Source organism: Emys orbicularis, chromosome 6 (assembly GCF_028017835.1).
Source record: "Emys orbicularis isolate rEmyOrb1 chromosome 6, rEmyOrb1.hap1, whole genome shotgun sequence".
NCBI classification, from domain to species: Eukaryota; Metazoa; Chordata; order Testudines; family Emydidae; genus Emys; species Emys orbicularis.
In genome coordinates, this window is record NC_088688.1 from 12,202,267 (window position 1) to 12,219,565 (window position 17,299).

A 17,299-nucleotide genomic window follows, 5' to 3' on the forward strand; every position below is an offset into this window, starting at 1 on the left:
TATTGGACAGGTCTAGCAGTCAGTCACTCACACACTAGTCCCCACTGAATCACCATGCTCTAGACTTGCGTCTGATGAAGTGGGCATTCACCCACGAAAGCTTATGCTCCAATACTTCTGTTAGTCTTAAAGGTGCCACAGGACCCTCTGTTCCTTTTTACAGATTCAGACTAACACGGCATGCTCTAGAGTTATACAACATGTATGGAAGCCTGTGCCTCCGTAACCTTTGTACAGCTGTAGTGAATGAAAAGGAAGGACTTGTGTTAAATCTGTTCTCCACAGTGTGTTCAGCAAGTTGACTTTCCAGGGGCCATCTCTAAGTGGTAATAATCCATCCTTCTCCTTCCACTGTAGCTTAGGCAGATGTGTGTCTTGGCACCAACAGATTTATTTTTAAATGTATACAAGCAGAAGGCTGGTTTTGTGGCTGAGTCAATAGGGTTGCCAATTTCTAATCGCACAAAACTGAATACCCTGCCCTGCCCCGCCCGAGGCCCCGCTCCCTGCTCGCTCCATCCCTCCTTCCTCCATTGCAAGCTCTTCCGCACCCTCACTCACTTTCACCAGGCTGGGGCAGGGGGTTGGGGTGCAGGAAGGGGGTGAAGGCTCCGGCTGGGGGTGCGGGCTCTGGGGTGAGGACAGGGTTGAGGGGGTTGGGGTGCGGGAGAGGGCTGGGGCAGGGGGTTGGGGTGCAGGGAAGTATGGGCTCTTGGCTAGGGTTATGGACTCCAGGTGGGGCCAGAAATGAGGGGTTCAGGGTGTGGAGAGGGTTCTGGGCTGGGGCAGGAGGTTAGGGTGTGGGGGGGGAGTGAGGACTTTGGCTGGGGGTGCAGGCTCTGGGGTGGGGCTGGGGATGAGTGGTTTGGGGTGCAGGAGAGGGCTCTGGGCTGGGGCCAAGAGGTTCAGAGTGTGGGAGGGTGCAGGCTTTGGCTGGGGGTGTGGGGTCTGGGGTGGGGATGAGGGGCTTGGGGTGGAGGAGGGGGCTCAGAGCTGGGGCAGAGAGTTGGGGTGTGGGGGGCAGGTTGTAGGGGGCACGCTCTGGGAGGGAGTTTGGGTGCAGGAGGGGACTCTGGGCTGGGACAGGGGGTTGGGGTGTGGGAGGGGGCTCAGGGTCCTGGTGGCACTTACCGCAGCTCCCAGGAAGTGGCCACCAGGTCCCTGCAGTCCCTAGGCACATGGTCGGCCAGTGAGGCTCCACGCGCTGCCCTCATGTCTGCAGGTGCCGCCTCTGCAGCTCCCATTGGCTGGGAATGGCAAACCGCGGACATTGGGAGCTGAGGGGCTCCATGCCTGTGAATGCTCCAGATAAACAAAACGTCCAGGCCCGCTAGCAGCTTACCCTAACGGGCCAAGAGCCAAAGTTTGCCAACCCCTGAAATATAGGGTCGGCTTATGAAAGGGTCATACACGGTTTTTGCTATTTTTACCTAACCATCTCGGGGGGTCAGCTTATAAACGAACAGGCTAATGAACGTGTATATACTGTAATTGTTTAATAATTTGTTCCAGTATCTTTTCAGGTATCGAAGTTAGGTTGACTGGTCTATAATTCCCTGAGTCCTCTTTGTTTCCCTTTAGGTACTATGTTTGCCCTTCTCCTGTCCTCTGGGACATCACCCGTCCTACACGAGTTCTTGAAGATAATTGTTAACACTTCTGAGATTGCTTCAGCTTGTTCCTTATGTACCCTTGAATTTTATCAGGCCCTGCTGACTTGAATACATCTAATTGATCTAAATATTCTTTAACATGTTCTTTCCCTATATTTGTTTGCATTCCTTCCCCCTTGTAATTAATATTACTTGTGTTGAGTATCATCTTTCTCTTGTTTCTAATGTATTTATAGACCCTCCTCTTACTGCCTTTTATGTCCCTTGTCAGGTCTGACTCATTTTCTGATTTTGTCCCTAAATATTTGTGTTATTCTTTTGTACTCCTCCTTAGCAATTTGTCCATGTTTCCACTTTTTGTACAATTCCTTTTTGATTTTCAGGTCATTAAAAAGCTCCTGATTCAGCCATATTGGCCTCTTACTATTCTTCCTATCTTTCCTTCTCATCAGGATAGTTGGCAGTAATGTGTTTAATATTGTCTCCTTGAGAAACTGCCAGCTCTCCTGAACGCTTTTATCTCTTAGGTCCCATGGAAAGAAAATCTTACCTACCAGTTCTGAGTCTACTGAAGTCTGCTTTTTTTTAAGTTCATTGTCCTTATTCTGCTACTCTCCTTCCTTTCCTTTGAATCATGAAATGTATCATTATATGATCACTTTCACCCAAATTTCCTTCCACCTTCAGATTCGCAACCAGTTCCTCCCTGTCGGTCAGGATCAAGTCTAAAGTGGCTGTCCCCTGGGTTACTCCCTTCACCTTCTGAAACAAAAAGTTGTCCCCAGTATATTCCATTAATTTATTGGACATTTTGTGTTTCGCCGTGTTACTTTTCCAACAGATGTCTGGGTAGTAAAAGTCCCCCATTGGTACCAGGTCTTGTGTTTTGGATATTTCTGATATTTATTCTAGAAATGCCTCATCAACCTCCTTTTCCTTATTTGGTGGTCTATAGTAGTCCCCTACCATGACACCACCGCTATATTTGCCCCTTTTATCTTTACCCAGAGTGTTTCAATTGGTCTGCCTCTCACCTCCTTCTGGACCTCAGATGTATATTCTTGATGTATAAAGCAACATCTCCTCTCTTTTTTCCCTGCCTGTCCTTCCTGAACAAGCTCTACTCCTCTATACCAATATTCTAGTCATGAAATTTATCCCACCAGCCTTCATCAACCCACCCCCAAGATACACAGCAGGAGCAACATTATGTCTCAGAAACACCCCCTCAGAGGCACAGTTCCTCCCAGGACTCCCCCAGGGAGGTGTGTGGGGGGGTTATAATATAAGGCTCATTTTTGGTGGGTGCAGAATACTCCCCACCTGCCCTGTCAGCCACCTATGCTGGCCAGTGCAGGAGAGGTAGAGCTATGGCACTCCCTGCTTCTCTCCATCCCATTTGTTCCCTGCAGGGAGCATCAGGCACATAGCCTCTGCACTAACCACAATACCCCAAGCTAAGATCCGAGTAATCTAAGATGGCCATGTAAGTGTGTGTGTGTGGGGGGATCCTCACCTCCATCTCTTTAAGCATGTAGCCATGGTAGGGATAGGTATTTAGGGACAAGGAAAGTAACAGAGAAGGTTCAAACTGACGTTAGCAGCCATCCACGGGTACTACCTTAAATCTCAGTTTTGTACTTGGGCACTTCCATTTGATAGTGGCCACCATATTTTGTCATTTCCAGTGGGAGATCATCAACCAGTAGGATTTATTCCCTACTGAGGTATCCTTTCTGAATAGCAGAGTAATTTGAGGAGTAGGGTCTGGAGAAGGCATGGCCAAGTGGTTGAGCTGGTAAAGCATCTGTCTCACCTGCAGCCTTTCCTATCAGAGGACTCTGTTCTGAGATGAACCAGTTTGGCCCATTCCTCATTAGGATCAGTTTCATGTGGAAAGCGGTGTCAGATTTCCATCAGTACCCTTGGGTAGGCCAAGCCAATCACTTATGAGCCACTGAGCAAGGAAGGGATTCTGTAAGTATGTTTAGGAAGATTTTTGGCCCTTTCTTGCCTGTTTGTGGGTAATGAGCAAAAAATAATGCATCCAAGTTAAATACATTAGTGATTTTGTACACAGCAATTAGAACTCCCCTAACATATTATTCCCCTCTGCTCGCCTCAATTTTCAAAAGGCTAAGGCCTTTAAAAACACATGCCATTGTATCCCATTCCCTTTTATATCAGTTAGCCAAGTTGCCCTCTTCCTTATCTTCTTTAAGTGTTCAAAGGTAATTTTAAAGAAAACCTCATTTAGCTTTCATTTGACTTTGTTCAGCCTATGCACAAATCAGAGCTGAAAGAGGAACTTGGGAAGGTCTGAGCTAATCAAAGCTCAAATCTCTACAATGTTTAAATATAAATCAAAATAGTTGAAGGCTCTCCAAAGCTTCAATTTTCTCTGAAAACACTAGTTCGTCTCTTTTCATGATTAGCTCTCAGTTTCATCCTCATCCCCTGGAGGTATTTTTCTAAGTATATTTTAGCCATTTTCTCCGAGACATATAATTGAGCGGTTCAAGAATGATATTAAATTTTGACCTGTAGGTGCATTGTTATTGCTTCCAAGCAGGAACCCTTTGTCCAAATTAAGGTTTTAGGGTTCAACTCCTAAATTGAAGTCTACTAAAGACTTTAAGGCTAAAAATGTTATTAGAATCTATTAAAACCATGACTTTGATCATCCATTCCATACCACAGTCACTGCTACATGCTACATATGTCAGAAATGATAACGGGCTCTCTCCTCCACCTTTTGCTTCAGAAATCTGGAAGTCTACTAAATTAAATCTGCTTACCTGTCTTTACCACATCTTATAGCTCTGAAATGCAATATGGGTTAGGAAAGTTAAGAATATAAGCTTATTTCGTACTCTTCCTGTCCTTTTTTCTTCCCCAATGTAGTTACTGCAAAACAGACTCCCCCCACCCCCCGCCCCCAAAAGGGGGGGGGGGCACATAATGAAATATTTTTTTATCCCTGGATTTAATCATGACAGTAACTGAGTTTCCCCAATGAGGAGTTTTGATTGAAAAGTTTGGGCTCTGATTCTTCCCAATATACGTTCTGTTAGTGCATGACACTGGGAAATAGTTTCTCTAAGACTATGTCTAACTAGCACTTTTGTTGGTAAAGCTTTTTTTGGTCAGGGTGTGAAAAAAACACATCCCTGACCAACATAAGTTACACCGACAGAAGCGCCGATGTGGACAGCGCTATGTTGGTGGGAGACGCTCTCCTACCGACATAGCTATCGCCCTCATTGGGGAGCGCTCTCCCATTGGCATAGAGCAGCTACATGGTATAGCTGTGCCGTTGTAAGGTCTCTTGTGTAGACATAGCCTAAGAAAGCCAAGTTTGCCATAAATATTCACTGCTTGAAAAATAAAATTTACGCTCTATGTGCGCATGTGCTAACTTACTCTCACACACAATGTGTATACATGAATAGGTGATGTACATTCCATTTGTATCTAATTTGTGCATGCTACGTAGAGTTCTGTAAATCAGGATTTAAAATAATACCATACTGTATTTAAATTAAATCATCAGCTGTTTTATTAGCAAAGGTTAATGGGCCAGATTCATCCCTGATGCAACTCCGTTGAAGCCAGTGGAGTTGTATTATAGGTTAATTTAGCTTAATATGTGGAAACTGGACATTAACACAAGGCTAAGGCCTAATTCTAGCATCCTTACTTCTGCTGAGTAATATTTCACTCTATGAGTAATTCCATGGAAATACTATTCGTCATATGCAATGAAGGCAGAGTCTAGTCCTAAATGACTTGTTCACTTTGTGTGATTATGAAAATCTACACATCCAAGATAGATGTGTAAACTAAGGAATTAGAACTCACCGGGCCAGATTCTGATGTCAGTTACACCACTGGGGCTGAGATCAACTCCACTGAAGTCAATGGGTTTTGCTCCAGAATATTTGAGAGCAGTGACTGGCCCCTTCTTAACTGTTTATACACATGTGCTGGCCTTCATACATAAAGTGAGTGTGACACAATTCTAGACTGCTGGTTTTGAAAAGAAATGTGAGAATGGGCTGTATCCATAAAGAATCCAGGCCTGTCTGTCCACAGGTGTCAAGTTTTAACAGTGAGGGTAATTAACAATTAACCAAGAGTTATGATAGATTCTCCATCACTGGCAATTTTTAAATCAAGATTGGATGTTTTCCTAAAAGATCTGCTCTAGGAATTATTTTGGGGATGTTCTATGGCCTGTGCTGTGCAGGTGGATAAGCTAGATAATCACAATGGTCCCTTCTGGTCTTGGAATCAATGACGATATGTGTGTAACAAATCCAAACAAATCCTGCTGACAATGCATTTCCATGGCAGTTACATATGTACATCTTATGGAAGACAGGTCAGTAGGTCAGAACATTTCGGGGAGGGGACGGAGCGGGGGCAAGAAGAGGCAGAGCAAGGGCAGGGTCTCGGGGGAAGGGGTAGAATGGGTGTGGGGCCTCAGGGTGGAGTGGGGGTGGAACACCCCTGGGGAAAACTAAGTCTTGTAAAAACGATGAGGAGTCCTTGTGGCACCTTAGAGACTAACACATTTATTGGGCATAAGCTGTCGTGGGCTAGAACCCACTTCATCAGATGCATCAGAGTGGAAAATACAGGAGCAAGTATAAATGCATGGAAAGCTGTGATTTGCCTTACCAAGTGTGAGGTCAGTCCAACGAGACAATTCAATTGACAGCAGGATACCAAGGGAGGAAAAATAACTTTTGAAGTGGTAACGAGAGTGGCCCATTTCAGACAGTTGACAAGAAGGTGTGAGTAACAGTAGGGGGAAATTAGTATTGGGGAAATGAGGTTTAGGTTTTGTAATGACCCAACCACTCCCAGTCTTTATTCAGGCCTAATTTGATGGTGTCCAGTTTGCAAATTAATTCCAGTTCTGCAGTTTCACGTTGGAGTCTGTTTTTGAAGTTTTTTTGTTGAAGAATTGCCACTTTCAGGTCTGTTATTGAGTGACCAGGGAGACTGAAGTGTTCTCCTACTGGTTTTTGAATGTTATGATTCCTGATGTCAGATTTGTGTCCATTTATTCTTTTTATTTCTTTTCTATTTAGTCTTGTAAAACTTTTTTTAAAAAAGTAAACACTAAAACGATGATAGACAGCACTTTTAGGTGGCAGTTGCTGTCTCAGATCCTTGACTGCTTTCGGTCAGGGCAAGAGTGCTTTACGTGAGGATGGGCAATGCAGCAAAAATCAGATCTGTAAAAAGGTCACTTCTGCCCCTTCCAGAGCATTAGCCTATGAGACAGTCTGCCACACTGCAGCGTGTCACCAAAATGTGAACAAATGGCTGACTAAATACTCACTAATCAATGGCAGGTATCAAAACTATAATATTCTTATTACTGTGTGGAACCTAGGTAAACTGCAAACCATGCACAGAGTCTCTGACAGGGTAGACAATACAGGGCATTGTATTCATCAGACCTTACTCCAGGACCTATGGTATCTGGAATATATTAATTTTTAATGAGAAATGTTATCCTGTATAGCCGGCTATTGCAATGGGATCATTTATCAAGGCTGACACCAACCAGATACACTGTGAATTGCTAAGGACCGTTGTTAAAAGGGGGGGGCGGACCTAGTGTTTATAAATGTCATGATTTTTTCAAACACCACTACTTACAATCACGTGCCATTACAGTACATTTCAGTGAGTACTAAGGCAATTGTATTGCCAGTTTGCAGATGCAGCATCTTAAGAAGCCCAAATGGACTTTCATGTAATTATTGTCATTAACCTGAAGGGATACGTGTTCAGCACAGAGTCTGCTTGGAGACAGCAAGTGCAGCAATGTCTCGTCAATGGACTAGTTCCCCACACCATCTCTAAAAACGTACCCCATAAATGCCAAGCAGCTCCGGTGACACAGCGCCAGCTTGCCCTCTCCATGGTGTACCTGAGGGGTGCCCAACCCAAGGGCTGTACACGACCCACCAGAGCATTTCATAAGGCCTGCGGCCTGCTTCAATACAATATACTAACAGCCGATGCATTAGCGTTTTGTCACCATGTTTACATCGTTTCAGTTTGCACAAGTGTCTAAATAGAGAATACTGTACACAGAAACAACCTATCTAAATACATACGAAACAAGCTGAACTTAAAATATCGATCAATACCGGTGACTTTAAATCTTATTAAAATGTGTAGAATCTGTTTGGCCCACACAAGGGTCTGCTTTTATGTGTCTCTCTTGTGTAATAAGGTTGGGCACCATTGGTTGTACCCCTTTTAGACTGGTTTCAGAGTAGCAGCCGTGTTAGTCTGTATCTGCAAAAATAACAGGAGTACTTGTGGCACCTTAGAGACTAACAAATTTATTAGAGCATAAGCTTTCGTGGGTTACAACCCACTTCCGTTTGGGGTCTTGCAGGCTGTTTCCATTAGGAGGAGAAATTGATGATTGAGTCAGGTATTTCTTTGGTGTGCTTCTGTTTTATTTACAATGCATATACACAAAGTCCTGTTTGAATGTTGTACCAATAAAAACTAGCAGGATCTTATTAAGAGGGATAAGGCAAAGATGCCACATTTATTGTAAATATAATAATACTATAAAAGATAACAGTAAATAACGTTGTTTGGCTACTTATTTTTGTTACGACTTATTTCTTATACACACACATTATACCTAATACCTATACACTTACACACACATTCACACACACACACATCCATCAGATGTTCTGCAGCTGCTGCATAGTTACCAGTCCTGCTTGAGTTTGCAGCTTGAGTTTGCAGCTTGGGTTCGTAGCTTGTGGCGGCTAACTGGCCAGGAAAGCCGGGCACAAGGACGAACTGGGTCTCTGTTGGGCATGCACCGATACCCTTCCATGTTGGCAGCAGAATGTTACCCTTCTCCCAAAGTTTTCCATCTCACCCATCCTTTTTGTAGGCTTTTGTTTGAATCCAGAGTCTATAGGTCTTGCTGTGTCACGCTGCCTCTGGGTTTGGTGATTGATCACCCGTCAATTGCAGACATGACTTTCAGCCTCGGACCGGGCTTTGATCTTCCTTCTATTGTACCTTTTCTTTTTAGGGTGGATTCTTCTTACTTCGTTAGGGCTCTTGTCTGCATCTTCAGCCGTTGGTGTTTGAACTCTATTTAATCAGGACAGGCTGGGGCTGGAGGTTGATTCCATCATTCATACATACCTCATTCACACATTTAAACTAAACTAATAAGATTACACCAGGGTTTGCAAAAATGAAGGTTGCAGCAAGCCCTTACAAAATGGAGTAAGCATTTTAAAATGGGGTTTGAATTACAATATGGCAAATAGTGAACAGAAGTTACAATATAGACAAGTATAGTAAATGGTGAACAGAAGTTACACTACTGAAACAGTGCAAGTCTCAGTGATTTAAGCAGGAATTGGATTGATAGTGAAACTTACAGAGGCAGCTGACTGAACAGCTATGGCTCTTAACAGGCATCTTAATTGTTATTTAGCCAGTTATTGGGGTAACCGGTTTTATGAATGAATATTATTTCATTCATAAAACTTTACTTATGAAGTTGCATTAATAAAGTGAACAATTAAAAACAATTTCATTCATCAGTCCTACATGAACACAGTAGGGTCAAACAACAGGAGATAGTTTCCTTGTTCACAATTCCATGCCTGTTTTTCCAGCCAGCATTCTGCCATAAAAAACCTCTCTGTCTCTCCTGGCTTTTTCTCAGGGCCAAACTACTAGTACTTGTTATCTCCTAGTTTTCTGGCTGATTTCTAGCTGCTTCTTTTACACGGATATACAGCTGCAAACAGCCCTGAAGTCTGCATTCAGTCTAGTCTTTGAGCAGTGGATTCCATTGCTTCAGCTATCAGTAAATAGAGAGGCATTTTGACATTCCCTCATTTAGACTAAATGGAAGGTGGCCAGCATGCCCATCAGCTCAACGAGGTATATGACTGCCCATAGATCAACAACACACTTGCTTGGTGTTACCCAGCCTCCAGTATAACAGTAGACTTCTTCTTGGTGGTTATAGTCTAGAGGTTAATTCTTTCAATGATTTTGGCGCCCAGGACAGGACTTGGGGGGGGGGGGGTTAGAGAACCAGCGAAACATACAAGATTTTGTCTGTCCAGCATCCATTTGTTTTTTGGGACCGGGGTCTGTCTTTTCTCTCCATTTCTGTTTGATAGTTATCCATAGCATATAAACAGAAAATCCCACAAGATGTTTTGTATCCAGATTGTCCTGTTATTTACTTTAAAATGCACATTACGCCCATCACATTCACATCTGGGTGCCTTTACAGATTAAAAACAACAGTAATGAATGGTTGTCAGCAACCAATAGCAAACACAACCCATCTCCACCTTAATCAAACCAAAATAACTACCCTTCACACAAGGCAGGTGAGGTAATATTTTTATTGGACCAACCTGTGTTGGTGAACGAGACAAGCTTATGAGCTACAGAGAGTTCTTCTTCAGGTCTGGAAAAGGCGCTTAGGCCTGGTCTGCACTAGAAAATTAGGTCAGTATAACTACGTCACTCAGGAGTGTGAAAAATCCACACTCCTAAGCAACACAGTTAAACCAACCTAACCCACAAGGTCAACAGCGCAAGGTCAGCAGGAGAATTATTCCATTGACCTAGATACCACCTCTTGGGGAGGTGGATTACCTAAGCTGACAGGAGAACCCCTCCCATTGTCATAGGTAGCATCTTCACTGAAGCACTGCAGTTGTGCTGCTGCAGTCTTTTAAGTGTAGACAAACTCTGAGTGTCACATCTAAATGCAAGATTGTTTAGCATAAGTAGTTAACAAATATTGTGAGAGACCATTCAAGGTGATGTGTCCCGTTAACATCTCTGCAGTCATAGGACAAAAAAAGAGGGGGTTTGTGTGTTACAGATTGTTGTAATAAGCCATAAATCCAGTATCTTTATTAAGATCATGATTTTAGTGTCTAACAAAGTTATGAATTTAAGCTCCCAGGCTCGTTTTTTGAAAGTGTTGTGCAGGTTTCCTTGGAGGATGAGAACCGAGAAGTCAGATAATACTTAGGCCTATCTTAGTGCAGGGAACTGGACTAGATGACCTATCAAGGTCCTTTCCAGTCCCATATTTCTGTGATTCGATGATATGGAGTGATCGCTTTGTGAAAAGTGTTCACCCATGGATGATATGGTGTTTTTGTCTTTTATCGTTTTCTGTATGAGTTCATTCAAGAGTGAAGTGATTGGTTTCACCCACACAGCTGTTGTTGGGGTATTTAGTGCACTGGATGAGGTACATCACTTGTGATAGGCAAGTGTAGGACCTTGCAAGGTGTGTTTTTGGGAGTATGGATCATCATAGCAGTGGAGATGATGTCTGCAGTTTTTGCATCTGTAGTTATGGCAGGGTCTGGTGCTGCTTTGAATTGTTGGGTACTGCTCTGTAGGGAACTTGCTTGATGAAGGTGGTAATCACCCCAAACGCACCAAGAAATCTGTTATCTACAGCCAGGCACTCAGATACCACAGAATATGCTCCAAGGAGAAAGTCTGGGATATACCCCTTAATACACTTAAAACCACCTTCACCAAATAAGGACACTCCACCAGAGAAGAAGATCACTTCATGGAACGGGCCACCAAATACCCTGAGAGAACCTGCTTCAATACAGAAATAACACCCCCTCTGGCCACTTGCCCCTACCTGTCACCTACCACCCACACGAGTGGTATTCCAACCCATACTCAATGGGGACCACATCCTGAAAGAAATCCTTTCCAAACCCCATCTTCTGGCCTTCAAACAACCTCCCAGCCTCACCAAGCTCATCAAGTTCCCCACAGACAAGGACCTACCATCTCAAAACGACATCAGACTCTGCCAGAACAACATTTGCACTGCTACCATAATCAATACCCCCCATAACACATCTTTCAAGATCCATGGGTCCTACACATGCCTATCACAACATGTGGTGTACCTCATCCAGTGCAATAAGTGCCCCGATAACAACCTTGTGGGTGAAACCAGACAATCACAACGCTTTCAAAGGAACTCGCACAGAAAAATGAAAAAAAACAAAAATATTCTATCACCTGTGGGTGAACATTTTTCACAAAATGATCACTCCATATCTGACCTCTCAGTCCTCATCCTCAAAAGAAACCTGCACAACATCTTAAAAAGGCGAGAATGGGAGCTTAAATTCATAACTTTGCAAGATACTAAAAATCATGGTCTTAATAAAGACACTGGATTGCAACAATCTGTAACACACTAACTTCCCCTTCGTTTGTCTTATGACTGCAGAAGTGTTAACAGGCCACTTCACCTTGAATGATCTCTTACAATATATTTTAACTACTTATCCTAAACAATCTGTCCCACCTTGTATTTAGCTGTGACATTCTGATTACCTTTCCCACACTTGAAGAAGAGTTCTGTGTAGCTCAAAAGCTGGTCTCTTTCACCAACAGAAACACTGGATTTATGGTTTATTACAACAATCTGTAACCCACGAACAGCCCTCCCTCAGCTGCTTCCCTCTCCTCCTCCCCCCCATCTCTCTATGACTAGAGAGAGGTGTTAACAGGCCATTTCACCTTGAATGGTCCCTGAAAATATGTGTTAACAACGTTTGCTAACAAATCTGTTCCATCTTGTATTTAGCTGTGACACTCTAGTTTCCTGGACCTGAAGAAGAGCTCTGTGTAAGCTCAAAGGCTTGTCTCTCTCACCAACAGAAGTTGGTCCAATAAAAGGGTATGTCTACACTACGAAATTAGGTCGAATTTATAGAAGCCAGTTTTATAGAAATCGGTTGTATACAGCCGATTGTGTGGTTCCCCACATAAAATGCTCTAAGTGCTCTAGTCGGCGGACCGCGTCCACAGTACCGAGGCTAGCGTCGACTTCTGGAGCATTGCACTATGGGTAGCTATCCCACAGGTCCCGCAGTCTCCGCCGCCCATTGGAATCCTGGGTTGAGATCCCAATGCCTGAATGATGCAAAACAGTGTCGCGGGGGGTTCTGGGTACATGTCGTCAGGCCCCTCCCCCTCCGTCAGAGCAACGGCAGACAATAGATTCGCGCCTTTTTACCTGGGTTACCTGTGCAGACAACATACCATGGCAAGCATGGAGCCCGCTCAGCTCAGCTCACCGTCACCATATGTCATCTGGGTGCCGGCAGACATGGTACTGCATTGCTACACAGCAGCAGCAGCCTTTTGGCGGTAGACGGTGCAGCATGACTGGTAGCCTTCATCGGTGATCTGGGTGCTGGCAGCCGTGGGGCTGGCAGCCGTAGGGCTGCATTGCACCAGCCCCTTGCCTTTTGCCTTTTGGCAGTAGATGGTGTATTACGACTGGTAACCGTCGTCGTCATACAGCAGTGGCTGGAACTCCGTATGTCCCCCAGTCCCCCATCCCCCCAGTCATATTCTGCTGCCTTCACAATGACGATGATGGCTATCAGTCGTAGTATGCCATTTTCTGCCAAGCGCCCAGTATTTTCTGCTAAGCACCCAGAAGAGGCCGAGGGCGATCTGGGGGCTGGCAGACGTGGGGCTGGCAGACGTGGGGCTGCATTGCTACACAGCAGCAGCCCCTTGCCTTTTGGTAGAAGATGGTATATTACGACTGGTATCCATCGTCATCGTACTGCAGTGGCTGTCAATCATGGGCACCTGGGCAGACAGTCTTGACGATGATGATGGCTATCAATCGTAGTATGCTATTTTCTGCCAAGCGCCCAGTATTTTCTGCCAAGCACCCAGAAGATGCCGAGGGCTATCAGTCATGCTGCACCGTCGTCTGCCAGCTTAAGATGTAAAAAATAGATTTGTTCTGTATTCATTTGCTTCCCCCTCCCTCCGTGAAATCAACGGCCTGCTAAACCCAGGGTTTTGAGTTCAATCTTTGGGGGGGGCCATTCTGTGTGACAGTTGTTTGTGTTTCTCCCTGATGCACAGCCACCTTTGTTGATTTTAATTCCCTGTACCTGTACGCCATGTCGTCACTCACCCCTCCCTCCCTCCCCCGGTCCGTCAGATACTAGTTTCGCGCCTTTTTTTCAGACCAGACGCCATAGCTAGCACTGGGATCATGGAGCCCGCTCAGATCACCGCGGCAATTATGAGCACTATGAACACCACGCGCATTGTCCTGGAGTATATGCAGAGCCAGGACATGCCAAAGCAAAACCAGGACCAGCCGAGGAGGCAATTGCAGCGCAGCGACGAGAGTGATGAGGAAATTGACATGGACATAGACCTCTCACAAGGCACAGGCCCCAGCAATGTGGAAATCATGGTGTTACTGGGGCAGGTTCATGCCGTGGAACGCCGATTCTGGGCCCGGGAAACAAGCACAGACTGGTGGGACCGCATCGTGTTGCAGGTGTGGGACGATTCCCAGTGGCTGCGAAACTTTCGCATGCATAAGGGCACTTTCATGGAACTTTGTGACTTGCTTTCCCCTGCCCTGAAGCACCAGAATACCAGGATGAGAGCAGCCCTCACAGTTGAGAAGCGAGTGGCGCTAGCCCTGTGGAAGCTTGCAATGCCAGACAGCTACCGGTCAGTCGGGAATCAATTTGGAGTGGGCAAATCTACTGTGGGGGCTGCTGTGATCCAAGTTGCCAGGGCAATGAAAGACCTGGTGATATCAAGGGTAGTGAATCTGGGAAACGTGCAGGCCATAGTGGATGGCTTTGCTGCAATGGGATTCCCAAACTGTGGTGGGGCCATAGACGGAACCCATATCCCTATCTTGGCACCGGAGCACCAAGCCACCGAGTACATAAACCGCAAGGGGTACTTTTCAATGCTGCTGCAAGCCCTGGTGGATCACAAGGGACGTTTCACCAACATCAACGTGGGATGGCCGGGAAAGGTACATGATGCTCGCGTCTTCAGGCACTCTGCTCTGTTTCGAAAGCTGGAGGAAGGGACTTTCTTCCCGGACCAGAAAATAACCGTTGGGGATGTTGAAATGCCTATCGTGATCCTTGGGGACCCAGCCTACCCCTTAATGCCATGGCTCATGAAGCCGTACACAGGCAGCCTGGACAGTAGTCAGGACCTGTTCAACTACAGGCTGAGCAAGTGAGGAATGGTGGTGGAATGTGCATTTGGACGTTTAAAAGCGCGCTGGCGCAACTTACTGACTCGCTCAGACCTTAGCAAAAAGAATATCCCCATTGTTATTGCTGCTTGCTGTGCGCTCCACAATATCTGTGAGAGTAAGGGGGAGACATTTATGGCGGGGTGAGAGGTTGAGGCAAATCGCCTGGCCGCTGATTACGCGCAGCCAGACACCAGGGTGGTTAGAAGAGCACAGCAGGGCGCGTTGCGCATCAGAGAAGCTTTGAAAACCAGTTTTGTGACTGGCCAGGCTATGGTGTGAAACTTCTGTTTGTTTCTCCTTGATGAACTCTCCGCCCCCCCCCCCCACCCGGTTCACTCTACTTCCCTGTAAACCAACCACCCCACGCTCCCCTCCCCCCTTCGAGCACCGCTTGCAGAGGCAATAAAGTCATTGTTACTTCACATTCATGCATTCTTTATTAATTTATCACACAACTAGGGGGATAATTGCCAAGGTAGCCTGGGATGGGTGGGGGAGGAGGGAAGGAAAAGGACACACTGCAGTTTAAAACTTTAACTCTTATTGAAGGCCAGCCTTCTGATGCTCGGGCAATCATCTGGGGTGGAGTGACTGGGTGGCCGGAGGCCCCCCCACCGTGTTCTTGGGCGTCTGGGTGAGGAGGCTATGGAACTTGGGGAGGAGGGCTGTTGGTTACACAGGGGCTGTAGCAGCGGTCTCTGCTCCTGCTGCCTTTCCTGCAGCTCAACCATACGCTGGAGCATATCAGTTTGATGCTCCAGCAGCCGGAGCATCGACTCTTGCCTTCTGTCTGCAAGCTGACGCCACCTATCATCTTCAGCCCGCCACTTGCTCTGTTCATCCCGCGATTCAGCCCGCCACCTCTCCTCTCATTCATACTGTGCTTTTCTGTAGTCTGACATTGACTGTCTCCATGCATTCTGCTGTGCTCTGTCAGCGTGGGAGGACATCTGGAGCTCCGTGAACATATCGTCCCGCGTCCTCCGTTTTCTCCTTCTAATCTTCACTAGCCTCTGTGAAGGAGAAACATTTGCAGCTGGTGGAGGAGAAGGGAGAGGTGGTTAAAAAAGACACATTTTAGAGAACAATGGGTACACTCTTTCACGTTAAATTTTGCTGTTCACATTACACAGCACATGTGCTTTCGTTACAAGGTTGCATTTTTCCTCGTATATTGAGGGCCTGCCGGTTTGGTGTGAGAGATCACTCACGCAGTGCCAGGCAACAGATTTCGGCTTGCAGGCAGCCATGGTAAGCCACAGTCTTTTGGCTTTTTTAACCTTCTTAACATGTGGGAATGGTTTCAAACAGTAGCGCCCTCATTTCCCATACCAAGAACCCGTTGGGTTGGCCATTTAAAATGGGTTTGCAATGTAAAAGGAGGGGCTGCGGTTTCCGGGTTAACATGCAGCACAAACCCAACTAACTCCCCTCCCCCCTCCACACCCAATTCTCTGGGATGATCACTTCACCCCTCTCTCCCACCGCGTGGCTAACAGCGGGGAATATTTCTGTTCAGCAGAGCAGGAAGGGGCACCTCTGAATGTCCCCTTAATAAAATCGCCCCATTTCAACCAGGTGACCGTGAATGATATCACTCTCGTGAGGATAACAAAGAGCGATAAGGAATGGATGCTGTCTGCATGCCAGCAAACACCGGGACCATACGCTGCCATGCTTTGTTATGCAATGATTCCAGACTACGTGCTACTGGCCTGGTAAAGTGTCCTACCATGGTGGACGGGATAAGGCAGCCCTCCCCAGAAACCTTTTGCAAAGGCTTTGGGAGTACATGAAGGAGAGCTTTCTGGAGATGTCCCTGGAGGATTTCCGCTCCATCCCCATACACGTTAACAGACTTTTCCAGTAGCTGTACTGGCCGCGATTGCCAGGGCAAATTAATCATTAATCATTAAACACGCTTGCTTTTAAACCATGTGTAATATTTACAAAGGTACACTCACCAGAGGTCCCCTGTGTGCCCTCAGGGTCTGGGAGCACGCCTTGGGTGAGTTCGGGGGTTACTGGTTCCAGGTCCAGGGTGATAAACATATCCTGGCTGTTGGGGAAACTGGTTTCTCCGCTTCCTTGCTGCTGTGAGCTATCTACATTATCTCCATCCTCATCTTCCTCGTACCCCGAACCCGTTTCCCTGTGTGTTTCTACAGTGAGGGAGTCATAGCACACGGTTGGGGTAGTGGTGGCTGCACCCCCTAGAATGGCATGCAGCTCCGCGTAGAAGCGGCATGTTTGCGGCTCTGCCCCGGACCTTCCGTTTGCTTCTCTGGCTTTGTGGTAGGCTTGCCGTAGCTCCTTAATTTTCACGCGGCACTGCTGTGCGTCCCTGTTATGGCCTCTGTCCTTCATGGCCTTGGAGACCTTTTCTAATATTTTGCCATTTCGTTTACTGCTACGGAGTTCAGCTAGCACTGATTCATCTCCCCATATGGCGAGCAGATCCCGTACCTCCCGTTCTGTCCATGCTGGAGCTCTTTTGCGATCCTGGGACTCCATCACGGTTACCTGTGCTGATGAGCTCTGCGTG